Source organism: Lipophrys pholis (assembly GCF_963383615.2).
Source record: "Lipophrys pholis genome assembly, chromosome: 1".
NCBI classification, from domain to species: Eukaryota; Metazoa; Chordata; class Actinopteri; order Blenniiformes; family Blenniidae; genus Lipophrys; species Lipophrys pholis.
The window spans coordinates 18,483,575-18,491,534 of record NC_137635.1 but is presented as its reverse complement, the minus strand read 5'-3'; positions in this window follow the sequence as shown (position 1 = coordinate 18,491,534).

The following is a 7,960-nucleotide window of genomic DNA, read 5'->3' as shown; positions in this document are numbered from 1 at the left end:
AAAGGGCAGTGTTTCAGGTTGAAGATATTTCTTCCTTAAGTATATGACACAATATTTTTGGGGACTGAGAATTTTGCCTTTTTATGAATATTTTTAAGATTTCAACAGTGGCTAAAAATGAAAAGTAAGTTGACACGATGTACCTTTTTTTTTTTTATATATATATATATATATATAAATATATATATCGTTTTGGTTTCCTCTTTAAATACCCAGTCATGATTGTATCTATTATACAGAGAGTACGTTTATTTTATTTCTTTATTATTATTCTCCCTGTATGAATCGTAAAACAAGCATCATCAACATATCTTCCGTTACAGAAATGTAATTTTTTTACACTGACTGCAACAACCCAGCATACAAAGACGTTTTCATGCTGGTGGGAGAGTGTGTTAATGCAGTTTGATTTAGATTTTTTAAATTTTTCTTTGTTCCAGTCAGGGTTTATCGGTTTTTAGTGAAATCTCAACAGTGTTGACAAGAAACGGAGGGGCATCGCCCACTGTGGACTTGGGTCTGATTTCCCTACAAAACTTGGGCCACGTCTGCAGCCCCGTGGGGGCCGCCTCCCCTCCCTCTCGTCTCCAGGTTTTGTTTTTGTCTTCCCATGAATGTGCACACTTTCCTCCCCCCCCCCCGCACCACCTCCGTACACGCGGAGGGATGAACTGTTGTGGCCTCGCTGTGAGTGGGAGTTGCACTCGTTTAGAGCTGGCTGACATTTTTTGTTTTTTGTTTGTTTTTTTTATTTTAAAGCAAAAAGAAGAAAAAAGTTGTGCTTGTACATATATTGCAACAATTTTTCTGAACTGTGAGAAGTCTTGTATCACGGCTGGGGATTAAAAAACAATCCCGCCTGTATTCTCCACCCACGACGGTTCAACCTTTGTTCCTCATCCTCACGACTGCCTCTCAGCCACAAGGTTTAATTCAATGTTAGTACTGTACAAAGTAAGAAATAATGGACTTGGATACCGTTTTTTTTTCTTTTTTAAATGTGATGTATGTGAAAGATGTTTAAAAAAAAAAAAAAAAAAAACGAAAGAAAAAAGTGTACATACTTAAAAACCCTATGAGCAGAGACTATTTTCTGCTGCTTGTTTCCCCTCATTTGATTGGATATTTGCTGTATGTGTATAAAAAGAAAAAAACAAAACTACAAAAAAAAACTACAGAAGTGCTCCTGAGCTACTGTACAGTATTGAGATTTTTTTTTTATTATGTACAGTATGGGGTGTAGTAGGTCACAAGCACCAATGCGCCTTTTTTTCTGTGTATTTTTGGACAAGGTTTTAGGGAGTAACGGGGGCTCAATGCAACAAGTCACACACCTGAACAATCTTGGGACTTTTAGAAACCCGCAGGAAGACGGAGACGGACGTGTGATCTGAAAGACTTCAAATAATTTGGTCATTAAGCTTTTTACGGAGAGGAACAAAGACGCAGTATGATTCACATGCTCACTATTTTTCTCAAAAGGTCGGGCTCACTGGGTTTTTGGGGCGGGGTTTGGGGGGGGGGGGGTCGCATCAGAACCAGGTGGCAATATATCTTGAGACTTATTTTATAAGAAGAAAAACCACGAGGAAAAACTGTCTTTTATATATAGATATATTATTTAATTTTATTTTTTGGAAATAAAACTTGAAGCTACAGGAATTATTAGATAAAAACATGTTTTGTTTTGTATTAAAGATGTTATGGTGATGCAAAAAGACACTGCAGACAGTCATTCAGTTTGCCCCCGGGGAGGCTGTGGAGTATATCCTACCATGCTTTTTGAAGAAGTGTTTCATGTACATGAATATAGTTGTAAACATACTGAATCACTGTACAAACTGATGGCAACTGAACAAATAGTTTTGTTTTTATCATTTCTTTTCCTGAAAAGAGACTGGAAATAAGACTATTTAAATATTTGTTTAGTATTCAAATGGAATCTTTGACCACTTTTTCTTTTTTTTTTCTTTTTTTGTTCCTCTTGTTAACAATTTCGGTGCTTGCTGAGAGAAAGCAAAAATAATTGTTGCTCCATTTTCATTAGTTTCTTTGTTTTTTTAAGTTATTCTGGTGGTCTGATTGGTTTTTGCCAATAAATTAATTGTACAATAAAGTATGTTTGTACCATTGGAAAAAATACTCGAGCATTGTTTCTTAATTCACAAATTTAACAAAGGTTAAAAAAAAAAAAAAAAAACTAATTCATATTTGTCAAACCACATGTAAATCTTTTTTTTTTTTTAACAAATACCCTGATAAAGCATGCCAGTGTGTAACAATCTTTGACAGTGATAATCATCATTGCATGTTTATGAAATGTGTCGGCACATCACTACCAGTTTGTTGCCACATTTCGCTTCAGATCCACTGACCGCAATGAAGTCGGGTTGACTCATATTATTTGTTTTCAAGAGACCCGAGACTCGTGATTTCTGTATTGAGAACCGCAATTATCTAGAAGTAGCCAATGGTGGAGCGGCCTCCTGATGCCCCTGCAGAGGCTCACTGGGCTGTTCCACAATCTGAGGAATGAAATTGTGGGGGGTTTTGGCCCTCTCTGTTGGGTGTCAGCCCCCCCCCCATTGCCAGCAATCTTAATAAGTCTGCAGGGATTCACTGTTTTTGGCTGGTGGGCTCTGCGACCCTGGGGGTTCTGTCCTCAGGTGAGGGGGTTGGGTCCAGGTGGAGGGGGGTTACGTTGACACCTGCACCAGAGATAAAACCTCAAATTAGGAGGCAAGATGCTGGGCTGTCTTTTCATGGGCCTTGACAGTTCAATTCCATTTTATTCCTACAGCACCAAATACAGCACAGTCATTTCAAAGCAGTTTTACAGAGAAAAACCCAACAATTCCACACGAAGAAGCATAAACGCTGGTGAAAGGAAAAACGTACTGGCCTTTGCAGTTTTGGTGATATGTTTCCAATTAAATCTAACCCTGGTGCCAGTGGTGTGCACAGAGAGCAGGACTTCTTGTTGGACCGAGCAAGTCATTGGTCAACGTGAACGCACAGGGCACGCGGACACAAACGAAAGCTGGCGGCAGCAGTAGACTACTGCACGTGCACAAACATCTCATGCACCTGCCACCACCCAGGTAACAAGCACGTAAATCAACCGAGTGTATTGTTTGACCCCCAAGCCTCAGTTGCCAACTTGTCTGTTGTGAAGTTGCCTCTGTCGGTCTCATAAGGCACCGAAAGATCCCAATCAAATGACAGTGGTTGTTTTTGTGTTTTCTCTGTCCTTTCTCCGTAACATTGTAATAAACTATGTAAATAGGTCTGTGCCGTCCCGAAGCCCTGAATGGCTGAATCCACCAAGTACACCTAGTGGTTCAGATGGGCGTGGCCTGAAGCTAACGAGCTGCTAATCGATATAATTGATGTCTTGTGACGGCCACACAATCGGTAGAATTGGTCTTTTGGTTCAGCATGTGAGGCTATCATACTATGTTTTAGCTGGATATTTATTATTGTGTATGTAATGTTTAGACTACCTAATTAACATTTGCATTCATTTATTTCCTAAATGTCAAACAGAGAAAGTAGCCGTCTGCCTTGTTGTAATGTCACCCATTTGTATTTCTGGTCTCTTTTCAGTTACCTATTGCAGCATGCCTTGAAAAGAAAGCTGACACCCACCTTGAAACCTGTGTGGCACCAGGCTACACGTTATGACGGCAGCAATGACAGAGTTGACATCTCTGTGGACCACATCAACAGGCCATGTGTCGACCATGGTGTAGATCCCACTTCACCATCTGATCGGCTGGCTCGAAGCAAGCGTTGGTGATACCGGCTACAGAAAGCTGCTTCATTATCAGCACTGCTGTGAATGCCTACCATGCTTCATCCATGCTGAGTCAGCAGAGATGGCAGGGTTGGGCACCAAGTTGGTTTGAATCTCTTGTCAGGGTGTTGTTCAGAGCTCCATCAAAGCAGAAGGACGCTGTGATTGTGAACACAATCTGACCAATCGGCCTGTTGGAGTTGGTTCCTGCAGCCGATATCATACCATAACTTAATCTACCATAATCAAGAGTCTCTCCATCAGAACTAGAGCCAGTTTCTCCACCGCAGGACGGGAAGATCAGGAAACCCTGAAGGCATTGATCAGCCTGTAAATGCAACATCAGTTAATATTTATTAAAATCAAAGCAAGTTAAACGAGCAGATTTTGATTCATTATTCACCAAGACGGTCATGCACTCATGTGTTGCAGGATTCTGTGCGTCACATAATATTACACTGATGGTCACAAGATGGAGAATGAGCGCATGACATGACAAGAAGGCTGCCAACAAGTGGGTAACATCGTGGTCAAGTTTTAATTCAGTCCCGGTTTCATTCGCTCATATCCAAAATCTTTATGTTGAGTAAAGCGAATGATGTTTTCTATTTTTCATGTCTTTCTCCAACGCTGCTGTCTCTATTTCTAAACAGTAAAAATGTGTCGTTCAATAATGTGTTTGCCTCCCACTTATTTGTATTTCTGTCATTTCTGATTGATGAAAAGAACAAATCTGAGACTTCTTAACCTTCTGATGTGTGGTCTGTCATCTATAAAATCTGTTATTTAAGAGTGTCTGGATTATAGAGCATCTTTCTCGTACTGAGACCCCGACTACACGACAAGGAAAACGAGTGTAACTGGAAGACTCGTTGCATTAAGGGGCTCCGTTTATGCAGCAGTGCTGCTGGGATCCGCTGCAACCGTCCCTCTGTCATACTGTACACTCTTAACCCAAATTAGTTGACTTTACTCGCAAAATCCGGGGAAACCCGTTGCCATATACCTTTTTTTGTTTTACTCAAGCTAAAACTAAACATGTTGAGTTGTACTAACATCGAACCTTAAGTCTAGTACTTATATGTATTAGTAGTGTATACTCAAAATCATAATTCAACACTTTTAACATGATATACAATATTTCAATTGGATGGAAAAGAGACTCTAAATGCTCAAATGCATTATATTTATAGGAAACACAGCCAATCTTATGAATATATAAATCATCATCAAAACATGAACCCTAAAACATGTAAAATGTCATTTTCAGTCATTGGAACAATAATGTGTGCGGGTGTTGAACTGTCTGTGTTACGACCTGGCCGGCTCGGCATCTGGGTGTAACACAAGACAGAATTGTCTTTAAACAGGGTAAATTAAGATTTATTTTTGCAAGCCAATCCCAGGAAGGCACTCATGCATACTAATCTGCATACCAATGACATTGTGGGCGGGGTGTCGACATATCCAGCCAATCCGAGGACGGCACCTGCGCAGAGTAATTTGCATACCATAACAGGTACAGAACCGAGAAGGCGCAGGAGAGGAAGCGCTGGCTGGGCGCCGTAGCAGTCTGTCTTGTTTGTGTGGGTGCTGAATGTGTCACAAATTTACCAGAAAAAAAACATGGGTGTATTTCTGAGAATAACCTGGTGAATCCATAAACGAAACCAAAAATTACAAGAAGCCCCAACTTGAACGTAATACAAGAAATTGCAAACAAACAGGATGTGCTTCCTCTGCCTAAATGAAGAGTGGCCAGCTCATGAACTAACAGGTGTATCTCACAGGTCAGAAAATGTTTTGCTGCTGTGGCAAAAAAACTAATGTAGCTAATGGCTTCTTACAGTAGACTTGGCATCTCTTCCCATTGCGAGCTGACTGTTCAAAGTCTGTATCTTTGGCTTTCGATCAGTGTGACCTAACGGCAGCAGTACCTGTTGGATGAACTCAAATGTCAGCGTTCCCAGTCCTGGGGTAGTTGAGATGGAGTTCATACGCGAGTCCAAACAGAATGCACAAGATCTTGAACATTGTCCATCACAACTTTTCCCTCAATCGTGATTTTCAAGGAGGTTGGACTGAGATCCTGGACGATGTGAGCACAGCACCTTCAGCTCAATGGGAAGTATCCCAAAGTCAGGGCCACGAAAAGAGTCATCATTAGATTCCTTAATTAAGAATAACAGAAGAGAACAAATATCACATAGATTTCTCATTTGAAAAAACAACTTTAATCAATATAAGAGTGTCATGGTGAAAAATAAATGGTGAGCACAAGAGCTTACTTACAAAGCTGCTGTGAAAACGTTTGTGAGGTTGTCCCCAAGGAGGACGGTGCACAAGTTCAAACAGAAAAAGAAAAGCTGCATCAACAAATTATCAGCGAGTTTTTAGGTATTAAAAATTCCTACAAAGGTAAGTAGGCTCCAATAGTATTTACAAACAACTAATGTTGTTTCGTAATGATAGCAGGTTTTTGCAAAACGTAAAAGAATAAGTAATGATCACTCGGGGGGGCGTTTGTAGTTCTCGAGGAAGGAGGCCGGGAGGACAGTGGGAGTTGTGCTGCCATCTGGTCTGGGTACTGGTGTGAGGGCGAGGGACGGGGAGAAGAATCCATTTTATGGGCGCATTCACACCTGCCCTGTTTGATCCAGACCAGAGTTCATTTCAGGGACTTCCCGGGAATATTTTCATCGACTGCGCCTGTGTGGGTGCTCTCACACCCGGATAGGGACTCGGTTCGATTGGGGGAAGTCGCAGAGAATATCCACGCCGTCATTTGGTTGGGTTTGCTTTCAGGTGGTGGGAATCTCTTTTCATTTAAGTTATGAAATTAGTCATTGATCAAACACTTTTCCTGATCTTTTAAATTATTTTATTTTATACTGAAGCCTTAAATGACCGTCACAAATGAAGAATGCAGTTTAAGAAGCATTGGATAGCAATGTATCACAATTACATAAATTACATAAAACAAAAAATATTACTTTCAAAGTAAAAAATATTTTTTTTTAAAACGGCCTGAAGTTAAATACTTAAGTCAGGCATTCATCTATTAAGAAAAAATGATTTTTATTGTACCATTTGATAAAAGAATTTAATGTGTATAAATAGTGTACACCTTTCAGAGTGAAAGCTGTGTTTAAAGTGCACTACACGTTGAGTTCCAAAAATGAAAACCAAATTAAAGCAAATAGACAATACAATGGAAAAAAGGTTATTGAATAAATGTAAAATATACAACACAAAATAAAATAATAATAATAATGATATCTAATTTTCTCAACACTTAGAAAGGACATAACCTCACTAATCCACTGTGCGCTCACAAGAGCTGGTAAAAGCTATTACTTCCAATTATTTAGAAGTATATCAGCTATACTCTTCTGGAAGGGCAAAAAATAGCAATGTGTGGTGAATTCTGTAATTCTTCAAAAAGCTTTGGTCATTGTGTTAAACGTTTTTTGCCAAAACTTTCATGGTTGGTCATGAAAAAACCATGTGCGTGAGGTTGCAGGTTCAGTCTCCACATCTGTCCCAAAAATCTTTCATATTTGGGAAAATCTGTGCCAGCTTTGTCTTTGAATAATGACATCTAAATACAACTTTAAATTGTATCAAGGACAAACGGGCACAAATAAAGGTTTTGTGAATAACCTGCAAGAGCGCCTGTTATAAAACAGCAGAGGGGGAGAATCTTTTGATTTGGGTGATTTTACCTCCTTGTCTGAAGTGGATGTAATTTTCTCATTAGAAAGTGCGAGCTTTCCCACTTATTTATCAACTCACTATGTGTACATACATCTGTCTAAAATAAGCTCAGTAAAGTGACTCACAGGTTTTGAACGATTCGTTCATACTGGAACATCACGAGTGAACAGACTGGCTCCTCCCAGTCCTCTGGAACCTGACTCATTCTGCACTCACTAAGGTTGAGGAAGTGTTTTGTGAACTTTCGAGAGAGTCCTGTTCGTTAAAAGAGGAGGAAAGCTTTACACAGCCTTTGATTTTGGTCATTTTTTTCTTCTTGTCTGAAGTGGATCCATTGAATTGGACTAACAAGGATTTAAAGGAGTCACACTTCGAAGGTAAGTGAACAGAGAGTCTGAGTCGGAATGAACAACAGAAAAGACATGTTTCAACTTGTCTGGAAGAAAA